A 24,633-nucleotide genomic window follows, 5' to 3' on the forward strand; every position below is an offset into this window, starting at 1 on the left:
TAAAAATTTGATGTATGGATCAACCTCATCAAGGTGTTGTGGTATGTGACGACAGTTTTATGATTTGATATTTGAGGCCATAGGTACCTCAAATATAACAGGTGACACAGTATTTTGAAAGCATAGTACAAGTACAAAAATGTATGGATCAATTCAGTTACTGCAAATAGCTAAATTTAACAAAAAGTGTGTTATATCAGTCATTAGATAGCTTCTTATTTTATAATAGAAAGTTAATTTTATTATACAGTGACGAAAGACCAATATTGTAAATTTTTGCATTTCAATTTAATTTGCATTATTAATGACTTTTGGGTCCTGGTGACTTCTGCAATGTTTTGCTTCCACTTTCCCTGTATTACTATTAGTAAATATTTAACCTATGCAACCACTGAATTTGTGTATATTAAGGGAAAGTCTAAGTGGTGAATATATCATGAAATAAGAGACTTTACTTACAAAATGAAAAAATATCTATCCTTGAATATGGATTTTGTTACAATTTCTAAGATCTGAACAAAAATATTTGCTTTATTAGAGCAAAGCTCCAAGCATAGACAGCATTTTTCTCAGAAATGAAGATACAGTATGTTCCATTTAGCAAACATGGGAATTATTTTTCTTCTTTCTAAGTTTCAGTTAGAAAAAATAAGGATAACATGATAAAATATCAGAGTAAGACAAATTGTTTAACTTAATATGTAAGATAACTTATTTTTTAGCTTTATTTATATCTACTGTCTTATTTTTTTTCAGAGAATATTTTAACATGAATTAAGAAAAATCACTTCAAAATATGTGTTAAGAAGAAAGGGTTTTGCCCTGGCCGGTTGGCTCAGTGGTAGAGCGTTGGCCTGGCTTGCAGAAGTCCCGGGTTCGATTACCGGCCAGGGCACACAGGAGAAGCACCCATCTGCTTCTCCACACCCCCCCTCCTTCCTCTCTGTCTCTCTCTTCCCCTCCCGCAGCCAAGGCTCCATTGGAGCAAAGATGGCCCGGGCGCTGGGGATGGCTCCTTGGCCTCTGCCCCAGGCGCTAGAGTGGCTCTGGTCGCAGCAGAGTGACGCCCTGGAGGGGCAGAGCATCGCCCCCTGGTGGGCAAAGCGTCTGTCCCTGGTGGGCGTGCCGGGTGGATCCCGGTCGGGCGCATGCGGGAGTCTGTCTGTCTGTCTCCGTTTCTAGCTTCAGAAAAATACAAAAAAAAAAAAAAAAAAAAAAAAAAAAGAAGAAGAAGAAGAAAGTGTTTAAAAATGCTTTTGTAAATGCAAACTAAAGCTGAAACTTTTGCTCTTCAGGCTTTTTCTGGCCTAAATCATCACCTAATAGACACCATATCTTTCTCCTAGTTAAATGAGAGGAAAATCAGTAAGTCTTTGCAACTTTTAAATTTTAAATATTTTTCTACTGTCTTAATTTTGTAGATTTATTTGAAAAGTATTTAGATTTTCTATAGCAGTTAGTCAATTAAGTTTATGATATTAAAAAAGTGTCTTTTCAAGTAACCTTATTATATTTGCACAAATTTTCATCTTTTTGAACAACTTACCACATTATTAAAACTACTCTGTATCAAAATAATTTAACATTTAGAGGATTTATTTTTAATATTATTTATTTATTTATTTTTACAGAGACAGAGAGCGTGTCAGAGAGAGGGATAGTTAAGGACAGACAGACAGGAACAGAGAGAGATGAGAAGCATCAATCATTAGTTTTTTTTTTGTGACATCTTAGTTGTTCATTGATTGCTTTCTCATATGTGCCTTGACTGTGGGGCTACAGCAGACAGAGTAACCCCTTGCTCAAGCCAGCGACCTTGGGTCCAAGCTAGTGAGCTTTTCCCAAACCAGATGAGCCTGCACTCAAACTGGCGACCTTGGGGTCTTGAACCTGGGTCCTCTGCATCCCAGTTCGATGCTCTATCCACTGTGGCACCACCTGGTCAGGCTAGGGGTTTTATTTTTTTGATACAAATTTGTAATGGCTTCTTGATACTCATTTGTATTAATATTTATAAACAAAAACAATCACATAAAAATTTTAAAAATCTAATGTAATTTAATTTCAAATCAACTAAGGACAAGGAATAATACTTAGAGGCTCATTTTAAACATTATTAATAATTCAGTGCAAGCAATCTTTAGGAATACCCGCTAAAAATACTAAATTGTCTAGTTTCTTTTCAAGAATTGGCAAGAAAGATGAATAAAACATAATCTTTACCCTTGAAATTATAATAGTCTAGAAGCTATGATCAGCATGCATATATATATAAGTGAGAGGAGGCTGAGATAGTGAGAAGGCTCCCACATGTGCCTGATCCTGATCCACCTGAAAATCCCCATCTGAGTTGCAACTGAGCTATCCTCAGCACCTGAGGCTGACAGTTGGACCAACGGAGCTATCTTCAGTGTCCAGGATCATGCTCAGACTAACCAAGCCACTGACTGCAGGAGGGGATGATAGAGAGAAGGGAGAGAGGGAAAGAAGAAGATGGTCACTTTTCATGTGTACTCTGACCAGGGATTGAACCCAGGACATCCACACTCTGGGTCAGTGCTCTATCCACTGAGCAAACTGGCCAGGGCCAGCATATTTATCATATCAACTTTATTTAAGTATAACTTATACACCCAATATGTGCATACAGAATTTACATATAACTTACATGTATATGTATACAGTGTGATGTGTGACAAATAGGTATACCTTTGTAATCATCACCTTATATAATATATATAGCATATATGTTTTAAAATATTCCCCTCATCCTATATAAATGGCATTCAGAGTATCTATAATATTCAAAACATACATGGCCTGACCTGTGGTGGTGCAGTGGATAAAGTGTTGACCTGGAAATGTTGAGGTCGCCAGTTCGAAACCCTGGGCTTGCCTGGTCAAGGCACATATGGGAGTTGATGCTTCCAGCTCCTCCCCACCTTCTCTCTCTGTCTCTCTCTCCTCTCTGTCTCTCTCTCCCTTTCTCTCTCCTCTCTAAAATGAATAAAAAAATAAATAAAAATAAAAAAATATATTAAAAAAATTACCTTTAAAAAAAAAACCCCAAAAAACCATACAGTATTTCTCTTGTGTTCTTTTATAGTTACCTTGAGCCTCATACAATGACAGTTATGATTTTTTTCCACCATAGAGTTGTTTAGTTTTGCCATTCTAGAAATATTATATGAATGAAAACATATAGATATCAGGAGATTATTCTCCATGAGTCTTTCATGATTTTCCATGTCTTGTGTGAAGAAAGGTACCGACCCCTTCTTTTCAGGACTTTCTGAAGGCATTTGTATAGTGAACAACCTTGGAAACAAGAGATAATGTCTTTTTTCTAAGAAAAGGACAAGTTTGTAATTATGCAGTGTAGTAAAGATAATGTATCCCTCTGGGGCAAAGGTCAGGCAAGTTTACTGCCTGTTATAATAAGTCCAGGTTCCCAAAGCTCCCAGGTTTCTCTTCTGGAACATAATCCACTGTGCAGGTGTGATATTCTGGATAATCCTATTGCTGTGAGTCAAGTCCTGTCTCTGACTCAGAGACAAGTGTCTTCTGCCAGCATTCATGAAACAGAAGCTTATACACAGAGTAAATCCTAAAATCTTTCAAAACTCTTGACAACAGCATCTGTTCTTTTGTATTAGACTTCTTTAGTTTAATGTTTTTAAGAATTAACCATGTTGTTTCACAAATTAATAATTAGTTTTTTTATTGCTGAGTTGTACTAATTGCATGGTTATATATCAAATTGGCTTATCTGTTTGCTTGATGCACATTGGGGCTGGTAACAGTCTAGAAGTAAGAATAAGCACATTTGTTAAGTAATAGTTATTATACTATGTAGTTGAATTGAAAGATTTATAAAATGCTATTACAGTACAAAAGAAGGGGTGATTGATTCTGAAAAAATAAAACCCTTCATGATAGGTTGACATTTAAAGTAGACCTTGAAGAATGAGTCTTTACTCTTCTTGAGAGTATAGGAAGCTTGGCCTCATGCCTTATTAGAAAGAAATCAGAGTTCTATTAAAATATCCAGTGTTGGAATTTTAAAATATATTTTAATTCATATTTTGAGTTCAGCATTAAAATTTTTTTTCATTACAGTTTACTTTCAATATTATTTTTGTTGGTTTCAGATATACAGCACTGTGCTTAGACAATACACTTTAGAAAGTGTTCTCTCCAATTTTTTCAGTACCCACCTGACGCTATAACATAGTCATTGCAATATTACTGACTATATTCCCTATGCTGTACTTGGCATTCCCATGACTATTTTGTAACTACTAATTTGTGTTTCTTAATCCCTTCACCTCTTTCACCCAGTCCCCCAAGCTCCCTCCCCTCTGGTAATTTTCTTTATATACTTTTATGCATAAGAAGTTTCATTCAAAAAGTTCCATGCTTCTCTTGAAAGTGAGAAAGTTGACTCTACTAAATTTCTAAGTATCCTTAAACTTTTATTTAATTCTTCCTTCAGGACATTAGCATGATCAGTCACTAGAGACACTGTAAAATTTTGAGGGGTTAACAGGGTATTGTTACCCTCCCCCTATAGTTAATAAATGAATAACACTTAAGGTGGCTTATTTATGTTGTCTCAATCTTATGTAGAGAGTAAATAAGAGCATCTCCAGGAAATGCTGCTATTTTTATTGATTTACAACCTACAATGTAAATAACTATACTAGTTGGGCACTTACTGCTTCAAAGCCAGTTTGCAGAATCTCTTGTCTTTCCTGCAAGCAGAGACACCTGCAAGCTGCCACTGCCTGCTCAGGTGCCAGAGAGGGTCTCTTAGTGCTCTTGCCACAGGCACGGCCTGGCTCAGCATTTTGTAGGTGACAGGAGATCTCATTCTATACATTTCAACTAATCATAATTCTTGAATCTTTGCCTTTTACTTTTTGAATAAAATGGTCTCCCTTAGAGACATTGTTTAAGGCTAACTATATATCTAATATTAAGGGGCTCCTCAAAGAAATAAAACACTTGGGTAATTTTATAATTTATTAAAGAGATAAAAGAACACAGGTGAAATAATTAAGAGTTAATTATGTGAATAACAATAAGGAAATTGCATTTATTGGTAATTGAGGCATGTATAGTGATTGAACATAGAATCTTGAACCAAACTGCTCGGTTTGAATTTTGGCTTCCCAATTTTTTAGCTGTATGACCTTGCATGACTTACTTGACTGCTTTGGACCTTCTGCAAAATGAGAATGATTATAATAGCATCTTTTTACAAGGTTATTGTGAAGATTATGTGAATTAAAAAGCCTCAAGCACTTATGACATTTCCTGGTACATAATAAGTAATATATATGTTTGCTCTTGATGATGTTGTTGAGGATGATGATGATGATGATGATGATGATAATGGCGCTAATGATTTCAGATGTAGAAATTTCCAAGAAGGAACAGGCAAGAATAAACACTGTGTGTTTGGATGACTCCTTCATAGAATGCTTGTTGGGGGTGTAATAATTTGAAAAGGTAAACTGGGTTAAGATTATAACACCTTGAAATGAGGCTAAGTTTTCAAATGATGTGCTATGCAGTTAGCAACTATTGAAGGTCTGACTATATAAAAGAATTATCAGTCTGGCAACAGCACTGAGAGAGGAGTCGTTAGAATCATGAAACAGAGTTAGAATGAAGTCATCCCCTAGTTGTGGGGCAAAGTGATGTGGTGGAGAGTAGAACAAAGCTAGTTAGGCTAGAGAGAATGAGCAGGATAGAGTATTTTAGTTGTGGGAATAGGAAGAATGATATCATCAATTGTTGGTATAGCTGAGAGAATAATGATTGAATCTGGATTAGCTAGTGTTTTATAAATGATAGAAATACTGATAACTAACCTTACAGTGTTACAGGATTCTGAATGGCTTCCAACTCTCAAAGTAAGCCTGAATTGTATTGATTATAGTTTTGATGTTAAATATGATTATTTTTCTAATTAATTGGAAATTGAACATCTGTTTGCATTAAAAAAGACATTACTAGACTTCATGTTAACTTAAGTATGACATTTCATAACCATGTTAGCAAGCAGACTTTTTCTACCATGATTAAAATGTTTTATTTTTCCTTTTACTCTAAGATTATAATTCAAATTGTGCTAATACTTAAAATTTTATAAGTGACATTTTATGTAATATCTCCATTTTAGATTTAAATTCTTGAAATAATAATAGAGCTCTATGAAAAGTAGATATCGGTAGAATATATTCTCAATGGTCTGTTAATTTTGTCTTACATGTTTTTATAACAGTGTTAAGCTATTATAAATATTTAAGTGCCTACTTTTGACTCCATTAGTTACTTCATTTTGGGGCAATGCTGGTAAGTATAAGGTGGTAGTCTGTGTCAAGTAATGGTATAAATATGAAACAGCGGTGGGTAAGAAAGGAAAAGCAAATAAATAAATAAATAAAAATCCAGAGTAAAAAATACCTGCTCAGAACTTGCTAGGTTTATGGCTTGAACAAGTCACTTTAGCTTCTTGGATCTTATGTATAACAGGGACATCATCAGCTCTACTTTTTAAGGATTATATTAAAATTTTATGGATTATATGGAATTTATGAAATTCAGATTATATATATATATATATGAAATTTATAAAAGCCCTATGTATAAATATTGGAAATTATTATTTTTTTTGCAAGTTAATGTGTCAGACATGTAAAAATATGGTGGATTCTAATTCTTATTCTTGTTCTAAGTCCCTGTCTTTTATTTCTGACAGATAATTCTATTGCCAGTTTAAAGCACCCTTGTTTAACAGTTGTTCAGCTTTGTTTTTTACCCCTAATCTAGGTCTTATGAAAGATGAGTTTGGGATTTGCATGAGTTATTCCCAGTATCTTGGGAGGCCTAACCAAGCTAAACAGGTGTCTACAGATATAGCACCTGGAGAGAACGAAGATGTGTTATATTCTGGAATAAAGTCCTTAGGACTTAAAACTTTGTACTTTTCCAACTAAAATGACACAGTGCTCTATACCTTTTTTCTTTAAATGCAAAAAGGAACTTGTCACTTTCACTGCTAATTTGTTCTTCATAAGGGACCACGCACATGAGCCTGTTCTTTTCCCCCTGGGCTGAGAATGTCTGGCATGCTGCAGCCAAATGGGGCTTCCCTTGCTGCCCTTGCAAAGAACAGACCTGCAGCAGCTTCTGAGCCTTTTCACGTGACTCCTTTCAAGCTCCTGAAGGGGAAAGAGTAGCAAATTAATGTTGCCAAAGGTTCACAGAGAAGGGTCTGCTAAGTATTAGAATGTGAAGTAAAAACTCAAAATAGGATATCTGTGCATATATACTAAGATAAGAATGTATTAGTGAGCGATCTGACAAATAAAGCTGTATGTATACAACACAAAGAATAAATAATTTTATAATTTAGGATCACCTTTTCTCATAAATTTTTGAATGCAAGACCTATTCGATGCTAGACTTTATTTTCATGCAATATTTGGGAGACAATATAGAGTAGTGGTGAGGACCACAGTCTCTGCAGCCACTCAGCCTACGTTTGAACACACGGTTTTTTTTTAAACTTATTGGCTGTAGGACTAGCTACCTTTTGGTACCTCAGTTTCCCTATCTGTACAGTGGATAATAATCATACTTACTTCATAGAATTTTAGTGACTGTTACACACACACATATACACATATGTGTCCATATATATTGAAATAGAGAGCATATAAGCACTACATATTATTTATTAAACAAGTAAAAATCATATTTCTATCTAAAAACAAAGAGAAGGTTATATACAGATTTTCAGTGGTAGTTAATGGTTTTTATAGTCTTCTAAATTAAGGCATGACATTTTCAAAAAATAAGACTAAAATGTCATGGCAATTCAATAATGAGAATCAGGAATAGAACAAGACTTTTACTCTATATACTGTCCTTTTACCTTTAAAAGTCTTAACTGTAACTGCACTAGAAAATCTTCCTACTAATCATGTTATCTCTAGAATTAAATGCTAAGAATTTCTCAGAATCACAACACATTTTAGAATTAGCAGAAACCTTAGATATCAAATACCTTATTCAACCTCTTTATTTTCAGGCTCAGAGTTCTGAGGCCAAGAAAATAAATGACTTTCTCAAGGTCAGATAACTGTTTCATTCCAAAGCCGGATTTACTAACTTGTCATGTAGTACCCTTTCAATTGCAGTGGTGTGCTTGAAATCACTAGTGGAGGTCCAGAGAACAGAATTTGCTTCTCTGTGTCATCTTACAGTAAGCCATGTGTGTTCTGTAGTGTTTTATTCTGAAATGCTTTCACAGTTATAGAAGTGTTGTAAAACTAGCACTAGGGACTTCTAAACACCCTTTATGTAGATTCACTCGTTGTTTACATTCTCTTCCATTTCTTTATCATTTTAGCTATATGTTTGTCTGTTTATTTATGATTTTTTTGACTTGTTCAAAAATAGGGACATCTTCCTCCTTTACAAATACTGGAGTTTGTATTTTCTAAAAACCAATACTGTGTCACAAAATGCAATTATCAATGATCATTGAGAAAATTTGACATACAGTATTATACAATTGATAATACAAAACTATTTTTTATTTTACAATTTACATTGAGATATTATAATTTTCCCAATAATACCCTCTTTCTTTATTTTTTCCCTTGGCTTAGGATCCAAACCAGGGTCAAGTACTGTGATTAATTGTCCTGTCTCTTTCATATACTTTCATTTGGAACAGACCTTTACCTTTCATTTCTTTTTGACCTTGAGAGATTTGAAGAATACAGAGCAATTATTTTGTAGAAGGTTCCTCAGTTTAGGTTTGTGTAATGTTTGCTCATGAATAGCTTTAGGTTACCCATTTTGGGCTGGACTACCACAGAAGTGATAAATAGCGTGTTCTTCTCAACAAACCACACCAGGAAGCACACAATGATAGCTATTCCAACACTGATGATGTATATACATGGATTGCATTGGATCTGCCAGGTTTCTCCATAGTAAAGTTACTGTTGTACTCCTCCTAAATAATAATTTGTTGAGAGATACTTGGACATTATGTAAATATCTTTTCCCCACCAAAATTTTACCAGTAGATTTTGTGTTTATTGATAATTTTTAACTTTGTTATTGCTTTTATATATTTATTTGTTGACATTCTGCTGAAAGGAAGAGCTCTCTCATGTCTTCTTTTAGTTTCATTGCTTACTTGTTTACTTATTATATCAACAGAATTAATGTAGTCTAATATTTTATTCTATGATTGTGATCCATACAGTTAATATTTATTCAGATTCTCAAATTGTTCCATATTTGGCCATGAAAACACCTTTAAACTAGATTCTGTGTCCTTTTGAAATTTTCACATCATTCTTGAATGTTTTTTGACCTTCTGGTACATATACTCTAGGATTATCTTATATTTTCTAAGTCCTGGAATCAACCTTTTATCCAAGTAGTCATGTTTCTATTTCAAAGTATATGGTATTCACAAGTGAATGAATGAATACCCATTCATTGCTACAGGTGTGACATTGCTTCTTGGCCCATTCAGTTAACAGCATTAGTAAATGAATGATTATATATTTTTTCTATATCTATGTATCTATCCATTAAAAACTGTGTGATGTTGATAAAAAGGTATAATGCTACAGTTAGATAGGATGAATAAGTCTAGAGATCTAATGTACAGCCTGATGACTAAAATATTGAGAATTTGCTAAGAGAATGGATTTCAGGTGCTCTTACCATACACACAAAATGGTAACTATGTGAGAAGGTGATATATTAATTAGCTTGACTGTAGTAATCATTTCACTATGTATGTGTAAACTAAATGATCATGTTGGATGCCATCAGTTTATACTGGTATCTCTAATACCAACCTCAAACCACAGAACACATTCTTGTCTTTCATTTCCATATTTATAACTTTCATTTTTAATAGTTAGAAACCTGGCTTCTTATTATGTTTAGCATTTATATTTATTTACTTGACTTGGAATACACAGAAGGTAATTTCAGAATTGTTAACCCATACCACAGTAAAAAGCAAACTTACTAAATAGAATTTAATATTTTTCAGTTTTTGGGAGGAAAATATAAGTTAATAGAAAAACATGATTTGTGTACAATTCTCAAGTGTACAGTTTGTTAGTTTAAAAGATATCTACAATTCTTAGTCTCGTTTTTATGTTCCACCAATGTATGGAATCATGTAGTTCTTGTTTTTTTCTGATTTACTTATTTCACTCCGTATAATGTTATCAAGATCCCACCATTTTGCTATAAATGATCTAATGTCATCATTTCTTATGGCTGAGTAGTATTAAACGAGACTAAGAGACATGGACAAGAGTGTGGTGGTTACCAGGGGTGGGGGGAGGGAGGACGCAGGAGGGAGGGAGGGAGAGATTTAGGGGGAGGGGGAGGGGCACAGAGAAAACTAGATAGAGGGTGACGGAGGACAATCTGACTCTGGGCGAGGGGTATGCAACATAATTTAATGACAAGATAACCTAGACATGTTTTTCTTTGAATATATGTACCCTGAATTATTAATGTCATCCCATTAACATTAATAAAAATTTATTAAAAAAAAAATAAAAAAAAAGATATCTACAATTACTATGTAACTCATTTCCTATCAAGATATAAGACTTTTCCATATCCTTAGAAAGTCCCCTGTACCCCAATCAAATCAATATTCACTCCCCTCAAGAATAGTCATTTTTCTGATTTGTATAACTATAGAATTGTTTGCTCTATTCTAAAACTTCATGTGAATAGAATTATGAAATGTATATGCTTGCATTATGCTTCTTTTATTCACTATAATAACTGTGGATTTTATCTATGTTGTTATATATATGTATAGTTTGGTTCTTGATATTGACTAAGGAGTATTTCACTGTATGGTTAGGCCATGATTTGTTTATCTTCTCACTCGTTGGTGGGCATTGTTTGGGTTATTTCTAGTTGGGGCTAATATGAATGAAACTACTATGTACATTTTTTGTATAAATATCTTATGAACATATGGATCCCATTTCTCTCGCTTATACATTAATGATTGGAATTTTTCAGTTATAAGTAGAGGTATGTTCAACTTTACAAGACTTTGCTAAACCTTTTATCAAAGTGGTCGTACCATTTATGCTCTCACCAGCAATGTGAGAAAATTGATTACTCCATATTCTCACTAACATTTGGTGTTATCAGTCTGTTTTAACTTTAACCATTCAAATGTTTATGTTATGGCAGCTCACTGGATTTTAATATACATTTCTCTGATATATAATGATGCTGGTTTTTTTTAAATGTGATTATTGGTCATTTGTATATCTTTCTGAAGTGTCTATTTAATTTTTTCCATTTTTTAAAATTGTTTTGTCTTTTCATTATTGGTGTAGGCGTCCTTTGTATGAATGTAAGTATTTTGGCAGGTATATATTTTCCAAATATTTTTGACAATGCCTGGCCTGCCTTTTTTATTATGGTTATTTTTTAATGTTTTTGAGGCTTATTGAGTTACATTGAATACTCTTAATGTTCAAGGTAAAGCAGGGCATATAGGAAGGGGAAATATTATGCACTTTTCCTTTCTTCATATGATTGCTTCATTTTTGTATTAAGATTGTCATGTTTACAAAACAATAATCTTCATTTTTCTAAAAAAAAAAACAAAAGCATTCTGGAGTCAAGCTAATCCAGGTAACTCATGTCACCATTCTGTTCCCTGATTTCCTCATCTATGAAGTATACAAGGATTCACCAACATTGACTGGATGTTAGGAGGATTAAGTGACATAAAGCATAGATAGTGCTTAGCCCATAGTAAGTGCTCAGTAAATGGTGGCCGTTGTTACCATCAACATACTTCTTTAGTACAGTGTCTGATGCATAAATATCCAACTGGTATTAGCTCTCTTCTCTCTAGTTATTTTCTTTCCTTGCCACAAGCCTATAAAAAGTTCTTACTGATGGATAACTAAAGGGCTTAGTGCACTGCCCAACATATACTTAGCCCTTTAAAAAAAAATAGGATCATATAGGTTTCAAGTATGCATTTCTATGATACATGGTCTGTATATTGCATTATGTACCCACCACCCATAGCCAAACTATTTACTGTCACTGTATATTTGGCCCTTTTTACCCCTCTAACCCCACCCCTTTCCCTCCGAGAAGCACCTTACCATTATCTGCATCTATGAGTCTCAGTTTTATATCCCACATATAAGTGAAATCATTTAGTTCTTAGCTTTTTTTGACTAACTTATTTGGCTTAGCATAATATTTTCAAGGTCGACCTATGTTGTCACAAATAGCAGTATTTCATCTTTTTGTATGGCTGAGTAGTATTCTATCATATATATCTATATCTATAGATATAGATATAGATATCACATCTTCCCTATTTATTTTTTAATGAGCAGATTTTTACTTTTAATAAAGTCTAATTTATAAATTTTTATAGTTATTACTTTCTATATCTTTTTAAAGGATTTCTTTTCTCAGGGTGTGAATTTGTCTTCCCATGTTTTCTTCTAGAAGTTTTAGCTTTTAAATTTAGGTTTAATATTCATCTTGAATTAATTTTTTTTTATTTGATGTGAAGTAGGGGGAGCTCTTTGCATTGTAAACCTAGGATTTTATTGTTTTAAAGAACGTATTTGCAGAAATATTATGTTTAATTACTTGATATTAATAAAGACTCATTAAAGTAGCAATAAACTCAAACAGGGTTAAGCCAACAGGAAGTTATTTGTTCACAACACTGGGAACAATAAGACATATCTCACAGGAGCAAAGGAATGTGCACCAAGGCCAGGACTTCAGGCACTAGAACGAGGATGGATGTTTCAGGGCTCTCTCCATTCTTCTCTCCTGTCGGCTTGTCTCTACAGAGCCTCCTTTTGCAGATAGTCTCCTCTACAGGGATCGGAGATGAATGCTGTCAGCCTCAGATACTCATCTTGTCATTGTCTCTATAGCTGACGTAGGAAAGGACTCCCCTGGGCAGTGCTTCACATGTTCATTCTCTGGGAAGGTCACTGTTGCTAGGGAGTTCAGGACATACGTATGATTAAGTAGAGACCCACATTCTGGTGGTGGGATAGTGCTACCCACTGAAACAGTATGGTGTGAAGGAGAGAGGAGTCCCCCAAAATGGGCTTCTGGACACTCCAAAAAACATACATCCTACCAAGCTTCTTATTTTTCAGAAATGGCTTTTATGTATAGTGTTTATTTCTCTTTCATTGAACTGCTGCTTAAATATATTCAAGTGCAGTAAAGCTAGGTTTTTAGTCAGTTTATCTAAAATTAAAGAGTGAATTCATTAGATATTTTAAAGATATGTTTAAATTAAATGAAAATAACAATACATCCTCAAATATTAGAGTTTAACAGAGTTTTTAATAATGTAAAGGATGCTGAATAAAGTGCAATTGTAGTCAGATTTTTTTTTATTTTGACATCTACCCACTTTCCTCAAATTCTAATGAAAAAATTATATTGTCAATACCTCACTAAAATAAACCAGTGGGGAGCAACTGTGGTTCAGTGATTAAGACAAGATTTATATACTTAGAGTGTCAAGTAATTTTCTAGAGCTTATAAAACAAATCTGATGATGTTCAGCCCACAGGATTAATTAACAAAGAAGAGGTCTATATAAGAAATCATTAACTACCTTACAGCTTGCATTTGAAGGAAAAAAACCTATGAGTTTATTGTAGACTAATGACTATATCAGCTAAAGTTACCTACCTGTAAAGTATTTTCTTTGAAGTGTGGTTGAATAAAAAGTTGGCCCCTTAGACATCCTTAAATTAATAATGTAATTGACAACACACCTGCTTTTCTTAGGTTGGACTCATTAAAGGAATCTGACATTAAAAGTAGTATTTCAGACACGCTTTCATCTAAGCTTAAAAGTGTGACCATGAGGGGACAGAGCTGGAGAAATTTTGTAAGTCACGGGCCGAAAAGTTATTCCCTACTGTGGGAGGAGGACCCAGCTGAGAAGGTTCTCCACCTGAGCCTGACTTTCTCAGCATTCCACTTGTTCAGCTTTGGTCCCCATGCTTCCCACTGTGTATGGAAGCTCTCCTTCATTGCTGCCCTTGTTCCCCCATCATTTGGGCATCATAATCTTATTACATTTCAGGTTTAGGAATGGAAACCTCTTTTTTTTGTTTTTTTGAGGAAGCTTTTCAAAACACAGTTTTTAACTATGAGTAAGGGGAGAGACACAAAAACTTAAAAATTGAGATGTTTATTAAAATCAGATTTCTGACCCTATTTTTATGGGTCTAGTAATAGATTGGACTAATTAATATAAAATAAGGGACATCCAATTCTTTTCCTTGCTTCAAATCTGTTTTCTTTGTGGTCATACAATGAGTTGCCATCTTTGAACTCTCAGCAAGCTATTCATTTTTTCCTTAGAAGAAGACTTTTATGCTTGCTTCAGGAGCACAGATACTGATACTGAAACAATACAGAGAGGAGTAGCATAGCCCCATGCAAGGATGGTGAGCAAATTCATGAAGAGCTCCATATTTGTATGTAATGCACAGCCTAGTGGTTGTCAGTAAATATATAGCATTGATATTTGAGAGTAGCTAGAAAAGTGGATCTTGATAGTTTTCATCTCAAGAAAAAGATTTGTAACTGTGTGTGGTGATGGATATTAGCTGGACTTCCTGTGATGATCATTTTGTAATAGAGTCATGCACCACATGATGGCATTTCAGTCAGGAATGGAAACCATGGATGGTGGTCCCTTAAGATTGTAATAGAGCTGAAAAATTACTGTTGCTTAGTGACGATGAAGCCATCTTAATGTTGGAGCACAATGTGTTACTCATGTTTGTGGTGATGCTGGTATGAACATACCTAGTGTGAAGTCAGTCATGCAAAAATACAGCACACACAATTATGTATAGTATATAATACTTGAAAGTGATAATAAACAACTATGTAATTGTTTACATATTTTCTATACTGTACTTATTATTATTTTTAGAGCAGTGGTTTTCAACTGTGGGTCAGTAGACTGATGTCGGTCCACCAGAAATTTTCTGCTGATCCACAAAAGAGTTAAGAGTTTTACTTATAAAAAATGATTATTGTATAGTAGTATGCTATGTTATGCTGGGAGTAGCCTTATACATCCTATGTTTACCACATCTTTTGATGTCATCATTTTCTCTTGTGCTTGATTTCGCCTTATATTGTTTTGTACAGTAACATGCTGTACAGGCTGGTAGCCTAGGAGCAATAAGTTGTCCTTATGGTGTACTAAGCTCTACCAGTTAGAGTTGTGTAAATGCACTGTATGCTATTTGCACAAAGGCAAAGTTCTAATGATGTGTTACTCAGAATATATCTCTTTTGTTAAGTGGAGAATAACTGTATATACAGGTATAGAATCATTATGTTGTACATCTGAAACTAATGTAATGTTATGTCAGTTTTACTTCACTTAAAGAAAGAAAGAAAGAAAGAAAGAAAGAAAGAAAGGAAGGGAGGGAAGGGAGAAGGGAGGGAGGGAGGGAGGAAAGGAAGGAAGGAAGAAGGAAGGAAGGAAGGAAGGAAGGAAGGAAGGAAGGAAGGAAGGAAGGAAGGAAGGAAGGAAGGAAGGAAAAAAAAAAGATGCTGACTTTCTTTGCTCTTTTCAAATGGCATTCCCTCTTGGGGAGTACCTAAGTTTCTATTTTATATTAGTTCTTGGTTTATTTATAGAATTGAAGTAACAAAGAGTCTCCCTTTCCTTTTCCTATATGACTGATAGTGACTGTTTAGAGTGCTATATTGAGAACACATCTGGGAGTGTATCTAGGTTCTGCAGGAAAAAGAACTGTGATTAATTAATAACATCTGGCATGAGTTTTAAGGGCAGTACAATTGCCATGTGTCTGTCATTTCTCCCTTAATCTCATCAATGGTAAACATTTGTTTTGGCTTGATTTTTGTTTCTACTCAGGTTATCAGCATTGGGAATTCCAATGTTTCTCTTTATTCATCCCTCAGATACTGATTTAGTGGTGGGTAACATATCTAAGTATATATTAAAACACTTTTTTCCTATTTTCATTAAAACCTTCTTAAGAGGGAGAAAATTCTTTCTACAAAGTATCAGGCATTAAACATACAACAAAACCAAAATAAATGTATTTTTCTTTTAAATGATTCATTCCATTAAGTCATTTGATTTCTTACCAAATGAATATGAAAATATTGAAGCTTAAAATATAAAATGTAGATTGGCATTCTTGATTCATATATATATATATAACTTTCTATTATTGTCTATTCTCTGATGTTTTGGACAATTTAATTTCAAATGAATTAAGCAACAGAATATTCAGTGTTTCCTCAGGAAAATAACTACACATTTACAGACTTATTACTGTTAAAGTCCCCCCAGCTGTGCTTTCCTGGTGACTACTTTAAACTTTGTATTCATGACTAGTGTACTTGACTCAATTCCCCTGTTTTTTTCACACTGAAACTCTTCAATTTTAATAAAATATTGTTTCTTTATTTTTAACTCAAATTATGAGTAAGGGTAGCATCACCAGTGAGACACATGGGAACTTTATTTGCTCAATAGTTTCTGAAGTTCAGTTTAGCTTTAAATGGCTAAAAGTTTAAAGGATTAGATTTAGGTAGGGGAATTTGGGCTGAACACCTTGCACTGATGTCTAATGATAAAATATTTAGGCTTTTTGCACTATAGCCTGGGGAATCTTGAGGCCTCTGTGCCAATTTTGGTTGGCCCCAAAGACTGACTGGTGTACCATACATTCATTCTATCATTTAAATTTATTCAACAAACCTTTGAGTGTTCAGCATATGCTAGTTAGTCTGGGGGGTGCCAGGGAGCACTTGTGCTCAATGAGTTATGGTTCAGCAAACCAAAATAATAAGCATATGGCCCACAGGTGATAAAGATCATGTCCAGAGAGATATGGGAGCTCATGGAAGGGGAACATCCAGAGTCAGGATGGCAGTGGCATTAGGGAAGCCTCTGTAGGAGCTGAAGGATGAATAAAAAAGTTGTGGTATGTAGATACAATGGAATATTACTTGGCCATAGGAAATAAAATTGTACCATTTATAGCATAGATGGACCTAGACAGTATTATGCTAACAGAAATAAGTTAGTTAAAAAAAAGACAAATATCATATAATTCCACTTATATGTGGAATCTTAAGGACAGAATAAACAAAATTAAATAGACTCATAGACACAGAGCACAGACTGTTGGTAGCCAGAGGGGTGGAAGATTGGAAGACTGGGTGAAAAATGTGAAGGGATTAAGAAGTACTAATTAATAGTCACAAAACTGTCACAGGTATGTAAAGTACAGCATAAGGAATATAGTCAATAACACTGTAATAACCATGTATGGTGCTGGTGGGCACTTGAAATATCAGGGGGACCACTTTGTAAAGTATATGACTGTGTAATGGCTATGCTGTCCATCTGAAATTAATACAAAATAATATTGAATGTGAACTGGAGTTGAAACATAAATAAAAAATAAAAATAAAAGGAATATACCTTTAAAAAAAAACTATGAAGTCCTGTCAGTGAGAACAACTGTGTATGAACACCCAAGATACTTGAAGAAATTCAATTGCTTCCTGAAACCAGATTTAGGCTTCTGGAATTTACCTTGTAGCTAAAACAATTTCCACTAGATCCTCTGCAATATCAGACCTAAAGTGTCTGTTCCCTTGTAAGTGCTTATTCCCTTGTAAGTTTGATTCATTCTTCAAATGAAGAGTTGATACGGTTGAGAGTGAGGGAGAGAAAGGGAACTGGTTTTCACTCATTGGTTTTCTTTAGGTAGCAGTTGCCTTACAACAAACTACTAAGATTTAATTCTTTCAACTTTTTCTCATACATTGTTTCATAAATGTACGTTGTCATAATCTGTTTTGACTGTCCTAACAAAATCCCATAAAACTAGGTGGTTTAAATAACAGACATTTTATTTCCTCACAGTTCTGAAGGCTGGAAGTCTAAGATTAGGCCCTACAGGGTGAGGTTCCGATGAGGCTCTCCTCCCGGCTTGCAGGTGGCCCCCTCGCATGGTGTGCCACACAGCCTTCCCTCGGTGCCTGCTACAGGAAGGGGATTGGGGCAGAGAGAGGAGAGAGATTAACCCACAATTATTTAAGTATTTAGAATATGAGTTTCTATTTTATTTTATTTTTTCTCTTTTTTTAACATATTTTATCTTATTATTATTAATTTTAATGCAGTGACATTGATAAATCAGGGTACATATGTTCTGAGAAAACATCTCCAGATTATTTTGACCTTTGATTATGCTGCATACCCCTCACTCAAAGTCAAATCGTCCTCCGTCACCTTCTATCTGGTTTTGTGTCCCTACCCTCCCTCCCTCCCTCTCCTTCCTTGCCCCTTTGAGTTTCTATTTTAGTAAACACTTTTAGTTATTGAAGAAATGTTCTGAAAATAATAAAAATAAATATAAATCTGTAATTTCACAGAGTGGCTATAATATACCACAATCAGGTTGTTCAGTGAACAATGAATGTCAAAGCTTTTTTATGTTCTTTGTTTCATCAAAGAATGTCAGATCTGTAAGAATATACTTACATTGTCTTCCAGTGGCATGGGATGTAGTATTTAAAAAAATGAGAAAAGAATCTCAATAAATATTTTGCCTTTAAGAATTTTGTCCTTTAGGAAGAAAACACAGACAGTGTATATATACTCACACCCACCACACACAAATACATACATGCATATGTACACACTTGTGGATGTACACATTCATATATGCATACAAACGTGCATACACACATGAACACGTTACCTCATTCCTTGTTTATGTTTTGTTTTGTGAACCATTACCTGTGGAAAGGTTATATGCTGGCATTTAGACATACAGCACAATAAAATGTACTACTGCTTGACAAACCAGCATGTTAGCAAACAGTTACAAACCTAACCGTTTTTTTTTTAATAAAGAGTTAGAATTCAGATAAATATTGGCTTTTGTGAACAGTGCAATCACATTCATTTTATAAAGGAGTTAGGTCCAAATGTCAACATATAGAGTGACAATTGGATGTGAACAAAATTACTCTTGAAAGTTACATAAATCTCAAGTGGCAGTATTTTTACCAAATCAGCCAGTTTTATTTTTGTCTTCTCCCAGAGTAATAGAACACATAACTGTTATTTCACTGAACAACTGGAGTCGTTTGTATTGAAGGACTGCAGTGTGAAATCATGTGAACTCTGAAATTCTGGGATCACGTTTGCCCAGCCAGTTAAAGAAGCCCGTGGAACCAGCACTGACTGGAAGAGTGCACCTCCCACTTGTGGAGGCCTGTGTGCATTAAGTGTAATGGAGGTGTTGTCATGAAATTGCTTATGCTTTTAAGTTCTCTCTCTCCTTTCTCTTTTCATCTAGCTGTCTCCTCTTCCTCCTTTCTCTTTCTTTCCTTCTTTTCTTTCTTTTTTTTTTTTACTTTCAATTTTATTTTGTGTTGATTTCAAGTGTACAGCTTAGTGGTTAGATAATCATATTTTTTACATAGTGTTCCCCTCAATATTTCTAGCACTGCAACTGGCATCCTACTTAGTTATCACAATATTATTGACTATAGTCCCTATGCAGAACTTGACACCCCCATGACCTATACTTGTTACTTGCAGACATCAGCAAGTAACCACTAATTTGTACTTCTTAATCCTTTCACCTTTTCTACCCTCTCTCCCAACTCCCTTCTTCTCTGGCAACTACCAGTTCGCTCTTTGTCTGTGAGTCTGTTTCAATCATGTTTGTTCATTTTATTGTTCTTTAGATTCTACATATAAGTGAAATCATATGGTGTTTGTCTTTCTCTGACTGATTTTATAGCTTCTTCTTTCTTTGTTAATCTCTTATGTTTGCTAAACGTGTAGCTGTGTAGGTAAATTCAAACACTCTGCAATTTTATGGTATATGGAATTCTATTTTTATACATCTTTGATTATATGCATGTTTATGCATTCTTTGTTGAAGTCACATATATAAATACTTATGTTTGTGGCTGTTTCATTTTAGATATTTTGTTAGGAGCCTGAATTTCATCTCAGATTGCACCATGTAATACTGTTGTGTTCTTAGACCATCTGGTTGCAAAAAAAGAACAGTACAAGTAGATGTACAAATGTTTCCATACCTGGAAAATAATTCATATTTGTAAGCTCGTCATCAAATGATGGTAACTTTCTAAGACCTGGTATAGTACAATAGCTTTTCCCTAGGATTAATATAAAGGCTTTACTTTTCGATTCTGTTTTTGTTAGAGTAATAATTTGTTATTGTTATATTGTCATTGTTATGTTGATTTGATGAACACCTTAGTTCATGGTTCTATTTTGTATCTCAGGCACCATCCAGTTACCATGGCCTGACCACAGTGAAAGTACTTTCCAGTAAAGATTCAGTTAAATTATTCTCTGAGAATTTGAATGAGTGACAATACTTTTCTTTACGCTTAACCACAATTGATTTCATGTATTTCCTGCAAGGCTAAAAAGTATAAATTGTCCTTTCTTTATAAAGGACCATTTCAGGTTCATTTAAGTTTGATGATTTTGACATTGTGTTTAAGAACAATTTTCGTGCTAATTGATGTCTTCTATGTCAAAGGAAAAAAAAAGTTCTTAAAATATACAATCTTCTTTAAGGCATTACATGCAATGTAAAACTCTCCAAAATGTTCTAATATTCTTTGTATGAATTCTATTGTAGTTGTCCCATAGCTTTATTCACTGATTTAACATTGTTTACTGAGTACTGAGTGAACACTGAGTACCAAGTTTACTGGGTAAACTATAGCAAGGAAAAGCAAGCCATTGGTCTTGTGAAGCTTATGATTTCCAGGAGGGTGGTCAGCTATAAACAGCTAAAGAAATAGCAATTTAAAGAATTGTTTGGAAGACAGAAGGTAAAGTTCAGTGATAGAGAATAACAAGAGGGAAATTAACTCCCTGGGTGATTAGTAAAGCTTTGTTGGAAGGAGGCAGTTATAGGCTGAGACTTAAAGATGAAAAGGAGTTGGTCATGACCAGGGTGAAGAACAGTCTATGCAGACATCAGCAAGTATCAATAGCCAAGGCACAAAAGACTTGCATGTTTCCAGAACTAAAAGTAAGCTGGTGTGGTTGCTTGATTCAGAGCTTTTAAGTGTGTGTGTGTGTAACAATGAGGGGGGGAGATGGCATAAGATTAGGTTAAATTAATACACAGGTGCTAGATAATTCCTAATTTGTAGGCCATGGTTAGGCCAATAAATTTTAAAATAAGCACAGTGAGAGTTAAAAAAACAAGAAATTAAGAGTAGAGAATTGTTATCTGATTTAAACTTATAACTCACTTTGTCTGCTCTGTGAAGAATAAACTGTATAAGCATGTATAATCATGTCTTTGTGCTTGTGATTAAGAATGGAAGTAATGAGACCAGTTGGAGGGCTATGATAGAATTATTTAGTCAAAGATAATGATGGCTTGGATCATACGGTGGCAACAGAAATGGACCCAACTGGATGGATTTGAAAATATTTCTGAATTTACTGATGAATTTGATATTCAAGGAGAGGAGAAGTCAGGATTCAAAGATGATAACTTTTTTTAAAACTGTGTGTATCATGGTTCCATTTGCTAAGATCAGGTTTTGAGCAGGATCAGGTTTCAGAGAGAGATCACTTTTACTTTTAGACACCTAGCACCAAACCTATTGCAATATTTATTAATTCATCAAACATTGATTGTTCTTCACCACATTCCAGACATGGTATGAAGTGCTGAGGATATCAGGTTTCCTTATGCATATGGAATTAGAAGAGTTCAGAGTGCTAGAAGGGACCACAGTTAGAAATGATCCAGGCCAGCATCGTTATTTTACAGATGAAGTTTAGAATTTGAGCCATTTAATTTCTGTAAAAATATCAAGACTCCCCATATTTATTTTAGTAAAACTTAATTTTACTCATCCTGCAATAGTTGTGGTTTTATTTTCTCTTAGAGATATGATACAATCTGTCTTCATTTCTGTTTTAATCAACTGTTACAATTAGTACTATTAAAATACTTGCTGATGCATTCTGAAGTTATGAAAATATAGGCATTCCAGCCAGTTCAGTGGGTGATGCTGTCATTGGTTTCACCAAACTTGTAAACAACTTATGTAAGAAGAATCATTAACAATGCTTTAATGTGCACACATTTTTTACTAAGGCATTAATGGTAGGCAGAAACAAAATTAGCACTTGTGTTTTTTACATTATTCATGATAGGTTGCTAATTACCTTAAAGACTTTTAGAGGGGATTTTTTTTCAAACTTAATAGAAAGCATGAATTATAAGAAGAAAGAAAAAAGAAAAAGAAGAGGCCAAGAGTTTGTTGTTGTACAATGAATTCTAGATGTGTGTGTATATGTGTGTGTGTGTGGGGGGTGGTTGGAACATTGTTTTAAGGAAGACCTCTTATAAGTTCAACTTTATAAGTTAAGATATCTGGTCAAAGAATAAATAGGTACTGATGACATAGCAATGTGTATAGATTTGAACAATTTAAATAACAGGAGACAAAAGTGATTATCTAAATTATGTTATAGCATTTATTGTTCATTTAGAGTGAGGTTTACTTGGCTCTTTATACTAGGTCAAGTAATGTAAAAGAAAAGAGATGAAAGTTCCTGCCTACGGGCATAACAGACTTGAAGCAGCGGGCATGATCCAATCTGCACACACACATGTACACACATGAGGGGAGACTCTCCTGCAGCAAGGTTTTCCTGTTATGGGAATGCAGCAAAGAAGGTTTCAAGATGTTTACAGAGAATAGGGCCTGTTAATGAGAAAGATGTTTCAGTATAAGAAGGAAAAAGTGAATATTGAGGGAGACAGATGGGGGTCAAGTAGCCTACTGGAGGCTTAAAAGTAGTTTAAAGAGATGGAGATAGAAGCAGGAATGACGATGAATTGGAATGAATGCCAAAGGAAGAGGCAAAACTACTGAGAAGATGGTTGAGGTTATCAAAACCTGAATGACTAGAGCCAAAGTTCTGCTTCATTTCGGCAACTGAAAGGGCAAGACAGACGTAAAGGGAACTAAAGGCCCAACAATGGGAGGTCTGAACCTGAACCTTCAAAGAAGAAACTTAAGTAACTCAGAGCTGTCAATGGAAATGTCATGGAATTTATAATTAAGATTGTGTACCTAGAGATCAATTGAAAAATTAATGGTGAAAATAAGGACTAGACAGAAAGACACCTTGTTTTCGGGAATCAAGTAGAAAAGTAGGAGCTTTGTGCATGGATATGCCAGAACAGGAATATTTGATGTTTTATTAATTAGTCTGTGTCCTACTATCCTCATCAGAGACACAAGGGTGAGAGTGGACTTACTTCCTGAAAACGTGCTTAGAAATAAACATTAGCAAGAATTTTCAGAAAGCCTTTGGGACAGGAAAGTGTCTTTTATTCTTACTTGTCCCTGGCTCTCCTCCCAGAAAGCCACCTCCCCAGTTCTTACTCTGGCAGTTTAGCTTCTCACCTTTTGATTAAGTTTTTCTCCATAATAATCTTATTTCTCTGCTATGTATAGTGTGTACGGTCTTATATTCCTTCATACATAACCTTGCAATGTTCTTTGTAATGCAATTGACTGAGGTGCACTGCTCAGTCTTGACTTTGAAGGAAACTCAACTGGCTAAGCAGGGTTCTTCTTTAAAAATTTTTTTCTACACTTTTTCAGCTGTACTAATTCCGGAGCAGCCAAAGAAACTCTCAAGGAGATACCCTCGGGTGGGGGGAAACGGGGGGGGGGGGGGAAGGGACCAGATACATCTTGAGAAATTTTCACATCTGTAAAACAAATGTCTTCCACTGAGGTTTTTAAAATAGTCTCTTTAAACTTTAACATGTGTCAGGCTAGTGTTTGCTCCGATAATCACAGGCCTGCTCAAACTGGCTCCAGTCAGTACACAACAGACACAGAAGCCCATTATCATAAGAATTATGGTTTTTGTTGGACGTTTTAGTTTTTTTTTTCTTTTTAAATTTCTTCTTTACACCCTACCTCCAGAACTATCCTGCCTTTAGTTCTACTTAGTAAAAAGGGGATTTTATTACCCAGCCAAATATTTCACTTAAGGAAGACACAATGAACTCTCTATAGCAGGAGTTGGGAACCTATGGCTCGTGAGCCAGATGTGGCTCTTTTGATGGCTGCATCTGGCTCGCAGACAAATCTTTAATAAAAAAAATAATAACGTTAAAAATATAAAACATTCTCATGTATTACAATCCATTCATTTCCTACCGCTCATGTTCATGGTTACGGGTGGCTGGAGCCAATCACAGCTGTCTTCCGGGACAACACCAAATTTTTATTGGATAATGCGTAAGGTACACGGGTCATTGTATGGCTCTCATGGAATTTTATTTTAAAATATGTGGCGTTCGTGGCTCTCTCAGCCAAAAGGTTCCCAACCCCTGCTCTACAGGTTTCCTCCAGGTATAATGTCAGGTCTGTGGTGTTCTAGAAATGTAGCAAGTGAATTAT

The 24,633-nt window shown here is 34.8% G+C and overlaps 1 protein-coding gene and 1 non-coding gene across 3 annotated transcripts in view; both read left to right on the top strand.

Annotated features, from left to right (window-relative positions):
* ARHGAP24 (Rho GTPase activating protein 24) overlaps positions 1–24,633 on the top strand; it is an 865,538-nt gene that overhangs the window by 385,970 nt on the left and 454,935 nt on the right. The window lies entirely within an intron of this gene.
* Positions 14,489–14,590, top strand: LOC136407315 (U6 spliceosomal RNA). The gene has a single exon (XR_010751867.1). It is a non-coding gene; the product is annotated as a U6 spliceosomal RNA (small nuclear RNA).

Source organism: Saccopteryx leptura, chromosome 5 (assembly GCF_036850995.1).
Source record: "Saccopteryx leptura isolate mSacLep1 chromosome 5, mSacLep1_pri_phased_curated, whole genome shotgun sequence".
In the NCBI taxonomy this organism is placed as follows: domain Eukaryota; kingdom Metazoa; phylum Chordata; class Mammalia; order Chiroptera; family Emballonuridae; genus Saccopteryx; species Saccopteryx leptura.